The sequence below is a fragment of the Uloborus diversus genome, chromosome 9 (genome assembly GCF_026930045.1).
Source record: "Uloborus diversus isolate 005 chromosome 9, Udiv.v.3.1, whole genome shotgun sequence".
Lineage (NCBI taxonomy): Eukaryota > Metazoa > Arthropoda > Arachnida > Araneae > Uloboridae > Uloborus > Uloborus diversus.
The window spans coordinates 123,193,582-123,206,064 of NC_072739.1; positions in this window are offsets into that span (position 1 = coordinate 123,193,582).

Here is a 12,483-nt window from a genome sequence, read left to right on the forward strand (position 1 = left end):
ATTGAATAATTACTTAGCATTAGTTAATAAAATTAACTTATTAATAACAAATTCTTGATTAAAATGCCAGAAAGCACCAGAATGAATGCATTTACTTTTCTCATAGTTAAAGATAAAAACAGCGAAACAATATCATCATTTAGAACAGTTTCCATTCAGTTCGATTTTGCAGGGGAAGAAAGAGAAAAAATAAATTTTATTTTTCATTTAGTAATGGAATTATTCTTTCCTTTGATTGGAATTATTTTTCGTGCTACATACATAGGATTATAGTCAATCAAAAAAGTCAAGAGTACTGGGAGGGGTCCAGATCCCCTGGACCTCCCCTTGTGTGCGCCACTGAAAACAGTTAACCATTCTATGCACATAATAATTTAACTGCTGTGAAATTCTCAGTTAATTAAAAGTATAAACAATAAAGAAAGTCTATTTCAAAATGTTTGTTACACAGCATTTTTCTGATTATCAAATGTTGCCGAAAATAATACTACGTTATATCTTAACGAGTGAAACGATTAATTTGTATTCTAGAGTAAAATGAGTTGCATAAGAGTCGCACATGATATACTATTAAAATAATTTACTAAATTTTATTAAAAAACGGAAATGAATCTGAAATACACTATCGCACCATTAATAAAACTTAAAAAATAAATAAATGAAAAAATAATAAATAAACAAATAAATAAATTAATTAAAAAAATAAAATAATAAAATAATAATAATAAATAAATAATAAATTAATTAATTACAATAATAATAAATAAATACAAAAAAAAGTGTGTTAATTAATTACCTAATTTATAAAAAATTTAAATGGATTATAAAGCTCTTTTTCAGGGGCTAGTCATACCTTTATTTATGTTAATTTAGAAATCACTCTAGATAATTCACTAAACAGATGGAATTGAATTATCAAACAATTCCATAACTATTGCACAAAATTGTATAAAAAAGGACCGAACCATGGGGTAGTTTTTAAGTTCACCCCCCCAAATTCTTGACCGCGCATTTATTTACCAATCCTTGTATGATAGTATATAGACAAATGAGAGTTTTTATGAACTAACCTTTCCCCAGAAAAAAATTCTTGGTTTGCCTCTGGTACTACCCAGGAACAAGGGCGCCCATATGCAAAATTTTAAAGGGAACTCAAAAATGTTCCCCATGGTTTAGCAGAATATTTCCCAATGGAAACTGATTTCAGTTGAGATTAGAGATATTAATATTTGATATTTTTAATAACTTATTCATCAATGGGTGGAAAAGAAATTTTTATACATTTTCGCAATGAAAAAAGCATTAAAAGCAAGAAAGTTCTCATTTCAAAGGGGGGGAGGGATTTGAGCCCCCCCTTGCCCCCTATATGGGCGCCCTTGCCCAGGAATTTTCCACCCGGTCGTTATAAAAATGTACCCGATATTTCAAAAGCGATTGCTATTCCCGATGATGAAAAGAAAATGTCTTTTAATTATAATCTTTACTTAAAACGTATAAGAGTTACAGTTAAAAATAGCGCAGCTGTGTTTCACGATTGCTTATCCAATATGTTAGGATTTCAGTCGGCAGTCATCAGCGGTGATATAAACGCAAGAGTACACTCAAGCGCCTTATAACACTTCCTGAAGCCTGTACTGTGTTTTCATTACAAATTTTATAGGATGCAAAAAAAAAAAAAAAAAAAAAAAAAAAAAAAAAACATTGCTTCTTTCGACAAGTCGCAATTTTTGGCCTATTTGAAGCTTGTACATATGTTTTACTTACAATAATCATTGCATGTAAAGTAAGAAAACTATACGGCTTTTAATGACTTAAATTCATTTCAATTTTAACGAAATAGGGTGAATATTTGAGACAGCTTTGAACTTTTAACCTTTAGAAGCATATTAATCACATGTTTCAATCTAAAAAAAATATTCTATTCTTAGGACGAGCCTTGGTACTTTACTTCAGGGCAAAGTACATATGTGTTGACATTTCCACTAAAAAAAATTTACAAAAAATATTTATTGTCCCAAATTAGGGATCCTATTCTCCAACTTGGAACACTTAACGTTTTAATTTTTCTTTTATGTATGCAGGAATAGATTATAGCTTGGGACACCAATTATCACATTAGAGAAGTTAATTTTACAACAAAATAAAGAAAAATAGCATTAGCTAGAAATAATTCAGTCTTTCAAACTTTCCAATTTCAGAAGCGCCTAAAATATAGTTTGTCTCCCCACTTTTCTTTATTCTTTTGAATGCAATGTTCCTGCTTTCTCCTCTACATCACACAAAAGTATTTGTCAAACCAAAATAATTTATCTTGCAGTTAGTTTTAAACTCTTTGTGTTCCGCATTTCAAATTTATTTTGTACAAATCCTGAAAATAAGCACAAAACTATACTCATTGAAAAAAAAAAAAGTTTGTGTGAAATTTTGTTTTCTAAAAAATGATGGAAAACAAAAGGACTAAAAGAACTTTATTGTATTCAGTTATAGAAAGTTATAGAAAGCAAAGTACTTTTTAAAAACAAAATAATCGACGTAAAATAATAAATAAAAACAATACATTGCATCCCTTAAAAACAGCGTGATAAATCCAAATTTAATCTTTTAAAAGTGTCCAACGAGTAACTTTTTGTATGAAAAATGCAGAAAGTGAAAAAAGGACTAAGAAAAGAAAAAAAAAAGTGAAAACATAACTGAATGAACCCTATACTGTCGCCGCAACCGAGACTACAGTGGTGGTCAGAATTATAAGGACGCAGAGAAAATTGCACAGTGAAAAAATTATTTCTGAAATAATTCAGTGAAATTTATGAAAAAAATACCTTTTCATGCTAGAAATCATTGTTAAAAAACAGAATTCTTGCATATACAAAATAAAAATGTTTTGTCGTGATTAATAAAAAAATGTCAAATCTAATTTTCCTTCAAAAATTTTCCGTATAACAGGTATGTCTAAATTCAAACTTCATTCTATGAATACGAAATTCCTATGTATTTCCAATAAAAGTAATAAACAAGCTGATTTGCGCATCACATGACTTCTGTTTACTCCAATTTAATGTCATTTCCCTATTACTGGCAATTTTAATGTCATTTGATAGTTAACTCTCTAAATATCACAAACAGTGGCCAAATTGAAACAGATTTTTAAAAAAAGCCAAATTTGTCGCCAGGTTGGAGACAAAACTTGGCGACCAAAAGACGTACATATGCACATCCGCGCACCCATACATACGCACATACATACGTCATACAGACGTCACGAGAAAATTCGTTGTAATTAACTCGGGAATCGTCATTATGGATATTTCACGTGTCTATACGTTCTTAGGCACTTATCCACGAGTGGTTAAGTCGAAAAAAAAAAAAAACCTCAATATTCATTCGGGGTGAGTAAAATGAAAACAAGGTCGATTTTTTTGAGTGAATTTTTTTTTGCGAATACAATACTTCCTTTTTTTGTAAAAGGAAGAAAGAAGTTTCTTTTACCATTAGTTTCTAGTCATAAAAATTGCATAACTTTCCGACCAAATGCAGACAAGATTTTGGGATTTTTTCTGTGTGTCCTTATAATTATGTCCGCCACTGTATTATGTACTAGTGGTACCTTCACGCCTTTGCCAGTAATAGGAAATTAAAATATCATTTGGTTCGTCGGTATATTTACAAATAATGAATGATTGGTTTCTTGCCAATTTGCTATGTTAATTTGCTCACTCATGTTATGGTAATTTGCTCTTCCATGTAATGGTAATTTACTCTTCCATGTTATGATAATTTGATCTGCAAAATGTTCTTAAAATTGGAATAGGAAAAAAACAAAATCGAATTTTCGAAAAATTGCTTCGAGGTGCGCAGCCTCATGCTACAAACTAAATTTGGGCCAAATTTCATGAAAATCGGTCTAACAGTCTAGGCGCTATGCGCATCACACAGATCCAAACAGAGAGAGATCCCGACATACAGACAGAGAGACTTTCAGCTTTATTATCAGTAATAATAAAGAGTAAAGATGATCATTAATAATAGGAATTGCCATTTTGTAGGGCCCAGTGTCTTCGATACCGGGAGCTTTAGACAGCTAATGATCTGACATCTATAACGCTCTACTAGGTTTAAAATTATTTTTTAAATAAGTAAAGAACACCTGGCCATCAATCAAGGTTACCTACTATTTTCTTTTCTCTAATTGTAATCTGTGGGGAAAATATGCAAGTTGAAAATAAATAATCCTGAAAAAAGAAAAGTCTATTTTTTTTTATATCGGAAATGAAAATTTGAGTTTGGAAAACCAACAAGTGTAAAATAACGAAATAAATATACTCTAATCTAGAACCAAGGGAGGGGAAGCTGCCCCTACTTGCCCCCCTCTAGCTACGCCCATGGCTATGGCTCACAAAAATACAGTGCAACAGATCCCCAAACCTGTAAATCCGCCACTGTGTAGCACTATCTGGCAAGGGATCCCTGTAATAAATAGCTATGAGTTTGGGAGAGATACTTTACACAAATGCAATACTACTTTTTTTTACTTGGTACAAGAAAGTAGAAAACTATGTCCGAGTGTTTTTATAAAGTAAAACAGGCCACCTAAAGCTCAAATATCTGAAAAAGAAAAGCTCTGAAACATGAAATATTAACAAAACTCGAGTGTCATAAGACTGATTAAGACATTTACCTGAATGCTTGCTCTCTTCCTTTTTAGACGTTTTCAATAAGTTTTGTTTTCGCGATCGTAGTAACTTTGGTTGGTGACGTCACTGTTGATATGACGACAGCAAGTTGATTGATTTGATGTGATTTTACTTAGCGTGAGAAAGGAAAATCTTGTGCCGTTGGAGTTTCCTTATTTCAGGTATACAGCATCGAAGTATAACTTCCTCTGATTTAGCCTACTTTCATGTAAAAAAAAATAATTATTCATTCAATAATTTTACAATAAAGAAATTGAAAATAGTGTGATAAGGTGAGTGAAATGTGTGTTTGTCAAAATGTTTGCCTCCGCTAGAGTTAAATTTTCAAAAAAAAAAAAAAAAAAAATTCAGGACGTGTTTCATTTCCAGAATTCTTGCTCCTATTTAAATTGGGTTTGAGATGAGTCTGAATTCTTTTTTATGTTCAAAGTTAACTAGTCCCGCTGGGAACAGTCCATAAATGATGTCACATCTTGTTTCAACATATTTGACTCGCTCAAGCACCCTTTGGTACAAAGTGTCACCCTTAACCTTTCCCCCCTCCCCGCCCCCTGTCATGCATTATTATATGAACATATTGCTGTGCACGAATGTTTTTATTTCAACCAAAATATGGAATGTCATATTTTTTGTTACCGCTCCCACCCCTTTGTCACAAACTGTCATAATTTCATCGCTTTATAAACGAGCGAAATCATTTGTGGACGATCCTCTGCAGCTGAGAGCGTCATACAGAGTCCTGGCTGATCCTTAATAACACTATGCGGGAAATAAAAACCTCTCAAAATGATTTTTACCGATTTTTATGTTTCTACGGCTTTGCCCGTAGTAGAAAATTAAAAGGTCATTTGGTTCGCTTGTATATTTACAATTATTGGTTGATGAATGTCTCGCCAATTTGCTATAGCAGTTTGCTCGTCCATGTTACGGTTCCACGTTATGATAATTCGGTAATTTACTCGTCCACGTTGTGATAATTTGCTCGGTAAAATGTTCTTAAAATTGGAATAGAAAAAGAAAAAATCGAATTTGGGAAAAATTGCTTCGAGGTGCACACCCCCATGCTACAAACTAAGTTTGGGTTAAGTTTCATAAAAATCGGCCGAACGGTCTAGGCGCTATTCGCGTCACAGAGATCCAGACATCCATACAGATTTTCAGCTTTATTATTAGTAAAGATTATGGTAAATGATTCCATGAATTCCAACATGATAACCATTTTCCCCATCGCCTACACCTTTTTTAAACATAGCAACCTCCCACTTCAATTTTTTTTCTGTTTTCAACGCCTTCATGCCTATTATTTTCATTTTCAGAAGAAGGGGGCTTTACATCACAAACTTGATTTTTTTTGAGGGGATAGAGTGATGAAAAGTTTAAAAGCATGAACATTTTTAGCAAGCAGGGACTCATGGGGACATTCCTACCTTAAATATTTAAAATATCATCAAAAGCGATTTTTTTTCTGGATATTTTTTTCACTTCTTTTTCTGTGTAAAATCAGACTGGTGGAGTCACTCCTATGAGCCCCATGTCCGAAAAAAAAAATCAAGTTGTAAAAACTAAAAAAAAAAAAAAAAAAAGATATCGCATGTTGCGTAAGAGTCGCATCGAAGATCTTTAGGACAGAAAATTCCTATGTTATTAATAATTCAAGCTAGATTCACAGATGAAATGAAATTAAGTGTGCTTATAATATAACATTAATGCAAATTTATATTTCTGAGGATGCGTCGCCTCCATTGTCTCCTATATCAAGAAGTAATATTGCGAATTGTGAAGAAAAGCTACTAGTAACGAGAGAAAACTTTGAATGAATCGTGGACTTAAACATATTTTAATGTTTTTATCTGGAGAAATTTCTAGAAGAAGGTTTTTCGGCAACTTTTCAAAAAATCCATGAATAAATAATTTAATGCGTAGCTGTTTTCATTTTTAATGACCTCTTAAAGCACTATTGCAACTATGAGAGGAAATATTGATACCGATGTAATATTTATTTTGAACGATTACTCACGAAGAAAAATGTTACAGCACGTGTAATAGCTTTGAAATCCTCATATATATTATAGCCAATGATCGAGTAACGCGCATGACGTCATCAGCAATGAAACTTGCGCCATGGCATGGTAATTTAATAATGTGTTTTGGTGATGTTTAACGTACAGGGAAAAGCTTTATTGTGCGAAGGCTGAACTGGATCCGGTCACTTAACTGTTTTACTGGTAAGGCTGTGTCATTTCAGGGGATTGAAGACACGAAAAAGTGGTCAACGACGAATGCTATCTACTGGAGTTTAGGGTTAATCTACTGCAGTTAGGGTTAAAATTTCAACTATTAAAATACCCAAACAGGCAATGGCTTCGTTCGAATGTAGAAGCAATTTTCACCCGTCATACCTTGACGGGCGGTTCCCTAGTAATAAATGTTTGAGAGAAAAAAAAAATGATGGCATTTTCCTTACGATGCAGAACAAAAGCTTAGAATTGCAGGTGTTTTATAAGAGACTAGCTGTACCCGCACGGCTTTGCTCGTGCTATAGAGCATAATAAAAAGTTCTTAAATCAAATGTAAATTTCCCTTCCCACTCCGAAACAAAGAAAAGAATTTGTTTCGTTAGTTAAAAAGAGTCATAAGGCCAAAAAACTTGGTTCAAAAAAGTCATTTCGCCACGAAGCAGAAAATATCATAAACAATAGGGGAAAAAGGAATACATGTATTTTTTAATGTTTTGTTTCTCATATTTTCAATGTTTTAAGTTCAGAGAAAAAACAAGTCAGGTTTAATGAAAATAATTCCACTGCAATCGCTTAAACTTTTTTTTCATCAAAACTCACACGGAATTACCCTGAACTAAACAGCATAATTTCCCTATTATAATTAAAATAACAGGTCTCTGATCGCTATAAAATAAAATACCAATAGGAAATTAAAATAAGAAAGAAGAAAGAAACGAAGGATTTGAAAGGCGTAGGGGGAGGGTCGCCCAAATCGGATGTGTCGCCCAAAGCGGGTAAGTAATCGTATGCTACCGCATTGTGTGCAAGCGGTGATGCATACGTATGTTTTGATTACCCGAATTCCCCCGAGTTTCAATCAGTCCCAGCGAAGCAGCGGTGAAGCGGCATGGCATAACCAGACTTAAAATACAAAAAATCATACATTTCTAAAAAAAACCTGAAGGTATGTAACTTGTAATTAGTCGAAGACCTGCTTATTATTAATATTTTTAAAAATTTTTTTTATTATTTATTATTCTGACACCATCCACCTATGAACCTCGATGATCATTCCGTTTTTTTTTCTTTTAATTTATGGTTATAATTATTGAAATAAAAAACGTGCTTTCGGGCAAAGTGGGAAGGGCAAAGCGGGTATACATGCTTTGTATATATGTTTTGTTGACAAATGTACTGATTCAGATTTTCTACTTAAATAGGATAAATATAACTTTGAAAAGTTATTTTTTTATGATGGCAATTTGCTAGTCGATTGATTTAATGAATTATTTCTTTACGTTTTATAAACAAATGTGCTGACTTAGATTTTTCATTTAAATTCGATAAGAATATCCTTATTTATTTTATTTTTTTAAATGACAGTTAGCTTTTCAATTGGTTTAATCAGTTATTACTTCATATTTGACTGACAAATGTAGCAAATCACAATTAGTTAAGCATTTCCACTTTACGCGAACGGCTTACCTGCTTTGGACCCCTGGTAGGGCAAAGCGGGTTTTTCAAGTGTTTCTAATGCTTAATAATAAATAAATATTAGATTTGAAATAATGAAAGATTATTTTTATTTTGAAGTTCAAGATCCCTTATAGGAAATAAAACGAAAACTACAATTTTCGATCGTTCTTCAAAAACTTACCCGCTTTGGGCCACTCTCCCCTAACCATGACAGCACAAAACAAAACGGTAATAACTTGAATGGAGATTGGAGAACAGATTTTGAGCCCTAGGTTAACACGCTTGTAACTTTTTTTCTAACTGAAAAAGAAGCTTGGTTCTTCGACCGAAAGTCAAGTTAGATCTAAAGTAAAAAGAGTTCTTTTCAATGGAGTCAAAGAAAAAATGTGGACAATTCGTTCACTTTTTAAAAATTTTTTTAATGAAGAAAGTAGTGCTTGAAATCCGGGGAAGCCTTGAAAAGTTACAGATAAAAAAGCGAATAATTAAGTTAGAGAATTGGAACAAACTGAATAGAACGCAGGAAAATCTGCCATTTCCAACGATTATAACATCAATCTGTACGGGTAATTTTTGTCCCATTTTTTGGAATTTATGCGAAAATTGGACATAAATTAGAATTTAAAAAAAAAAGAACTATTAATCGTACTTTTTTCGAACTGGTCTGCAAACCTTTCCACTGCTAAAAGAAACAAACTGAACATTTGAGTGAAATATACCTGCTAGTTCTTGAGTTTTGTGCGTTCAAACAAATAGACGCTTTTTGGGGACTTCATTTTATACTATGCAGAGAAGAACGGAAAAAAAACTCTCAGTCATTCGCAAAATGTTGAAGAAAAAAGAGAAAAAACAGCTCTGGCTAGTAAAAAACACTCACATGATTTTAACGGTCCGTAAATGCAAAAAAAAAAAAAAAAAAAAAAAAAAAGGAAGAAGAGGAAGAAAGAAAGAAAATAAAAGAAGAAAAAAAAAATCACCGGTTCGTATTTTTTTTTTTTTTTTTTTCAAAAGCTCTGACTGGTCCGAGGATCAAAAAAGGTTGAGAAACGCTGGGTAAGATAGCTTGGCCAAAAAATTAGGTTTTTGTGAAAATGTAATCTCTAAGACATTTAATCCATTTCGTTAATAAAGCACCAAACCCAATAATTCTAAATAAAACCCAAAGCACTCAATATCTGTTGAAAATCCAAGGTGTTGAGGAGAAACTGAAGTTTCGCAGTCCTATTGAGAATGTATTTGTTTTATAACAGCTGAAATTGTTGCTATGACATTGAAGTCACGGCGTAGATAAAACTGTCATAGAAGTATTCAGTTTAAATCATAAAACAAGAGCTTTATCAGATAAATCGGATTTGTTTGCAGCCTCAAAGCAAACACTGAAAGAATTTATCAAACGAAAACATCTGTAAAATAAATCCTCAAATGAAACAAAACTGTAATTGTTGCGTAATTCCTTAAAAGATGTACTATTTTGAAGATAGCTTGATTGGTAAAAGAGGAAAATAGCTTTTCTCTTTTATTTCTTTCAAACATGTGTTATAACATGTTCTGGCAAAAATAATAATTTGAAGATTTTTAGTTGTTTATTAAAAACAATTTCACTTCATGTGACTTTTTTTCTTTCTTTCTTTCTTTTGTAATTTTTCTTGCTCGAGGCTTGAAATATATTTGCTTAACGTCCTAAAGTTTTATTTTAAGTAATCGAGAAGAGCAAAATAGTTAGAAAACGTAAAGCATAACCGTTGAACAAAAATGACTAAAAAAGGAAAAAACAAAAGAAAAAGTAAAGCGTCAAGGGGTAAAAAGGAAATAAAAGGGAAAGAAAAAAACCCTTTAAAAAAAAAGAAGAGAGAGAGAGAGAAAGCTCTTTTTCTTTAAAGATTGCTCGATTGGTGAAGGAAGAAAACAACTTTTCTCTTTTATTTCTTTTAAACACGCGTTTGTAATATACTCTATCAAAAATAATAATATGAAGAAGTTTGCGCAATTTCAATTCATCTTTTTATAAGCCTTCATTCTTCAATACATTTATGAAATTTGCATGAAAATACTATTTTATTAAACAATTAGGTCTTGTTTTGTATTTTCTTTTCCTTTTCTAAAATTACTTTTCTTGTTCAAGGCTTGAAATGTATTTGCTTAAGGTGATAAAATTTTATTTCAAGTAAAAGTAAGGAGAGCAAAATAGGGAGAAAATGTAAAAACATGACCAATAACAAATATGTCTAAAAGAAAATAACATAGAAAAAGAAAATCTCAAAATAAATAAATAAATAAATAAAAAAGGAGAGAGAAAGAAGATGAAGAAAGAAAGGAACGAGCTGATGTGTGCATCACATGACTTCCTTTTACTCCAATTTAATGTCATTTTCCTATTACTGGCAATTTTAATGTGATTCAATAGTTTACTCTCTAAATATCACCAACAGTGGACAAATTGAAACAGATAAAAGAAAAAATCGCCAAATTTGTCGCCAAGTTGGTGACCAAAAGACTGGTGATATATCGCCAAGTGTCCGCCAAATTGTAACACCACTTGAGTTTACATCGAAGTTAATAATGATTTACCTCTAAAAAGGGGCAAAAGATCCCTTCAGAAACACCCGAATGCAACCAAAAAGGGAGGTGAACAACTAGACCCCACTAAGAGTCTAGGTACCAAATTTTAACTTTCTAGGACTTACCGTTCTTGAGTTACGCGACATACATACGCACACACGCATATCCACACATACACACATCTGCACATACGCACATACATACATACGTACATACAGACGTCACGAGAAAATTCGTTGTAATTAACTCGAGAATCGTCATTATGGATATTTCGCTTGTCTATACGTTCTTAGGCACTTATCCATGTGTGGTCGAGTCGAAAAAAAAAACTCAATATTCATTCGGGGTTGAGTAAAATGGAAATTAAGGTCGATTTTTGAGTGAAATTTTTTTTGCGAATACAATACTTCCCTTTTCGTAAAAGGAAGTAAAAATTATGAAAAATTAAAAAAACTCATCTCGAAGACACTCTAATTTTATCAAACAATTAAATTGCTTCAAATCTTTTCATTTCATAAAAAATACATTTAAAAAAAAATTCTTAGAATCACATGTATCTAAAGGTGAAGGAAATTTATTGAACACTCATTTTTTAATCATAAAATCCACTAGATTTTACCGCCATTATATATTATGGACAATCAATGAGTTGCTGAAAGATGTGAATAATGTAGTAGTTTTCCGAAAGTAGAACACATTAATTTTTGTCTGTAATCTGCCGAAGTTAATTTAGGACTTTGGGGAAAAAGCATAAAATATTCATTTATCATCTTGAGTAGATCGCGTGTGAGGGAAAAGTAAATATAATTTTGATGGGTCTGGGAAATTTATAGCAATGCTGTTTGCGAAAGATCGAAAATATTTCAGCAGTTGTTTTCCTATTTTGAGGATTTCGTGTTTGACAAAACTGTTAAAAATTATTTCTGTAAGAAGTACTGGTTTCATTTTCCGGTTTTTAAAAATTAGTTTACCTTAAAAACGTAAGTGTAGAGTGAAAATTGCACAAATGTCAACAAGAATTCTTGTCATGTGTGGTTATTGCTTTTTGTGTAATTTGAATTATATCTATCTATTTATCTATCTATCTATCTATCTATCTCTCTCTCTCTCTCTCTCTCTATATATATATATATATATTATTTATTTTTAATTTAATTTAATTAATTAATTTCATTATTAATTTAATAACCTTATAATTATTTTTTGATGTAGATATATTAAAAAATATAAAATAAATAGGCATAATTTTTTTTTATTACTTTCGGAATAAACAAAATCAAACTAATAAACACAAATATAATCACATTCAGGTTGTTTATTTAGTTAATTTTTTTACATGTTTTAACTGTGTAAATAAATGTTATAGTATATACAGTGGAGTATAAAATTATAGGCTCAAAAATTTTTAAGTTGTTTTAACCATAACTTAACTAAATTAGTTTTACTTCGTTAAAAAATCGATGAATAATTGCAAAAATTGTCCTAAATTCAGTATCCTTATATATTATTTCTGTAGCCTGTTTTTGGTTTCTACGCCA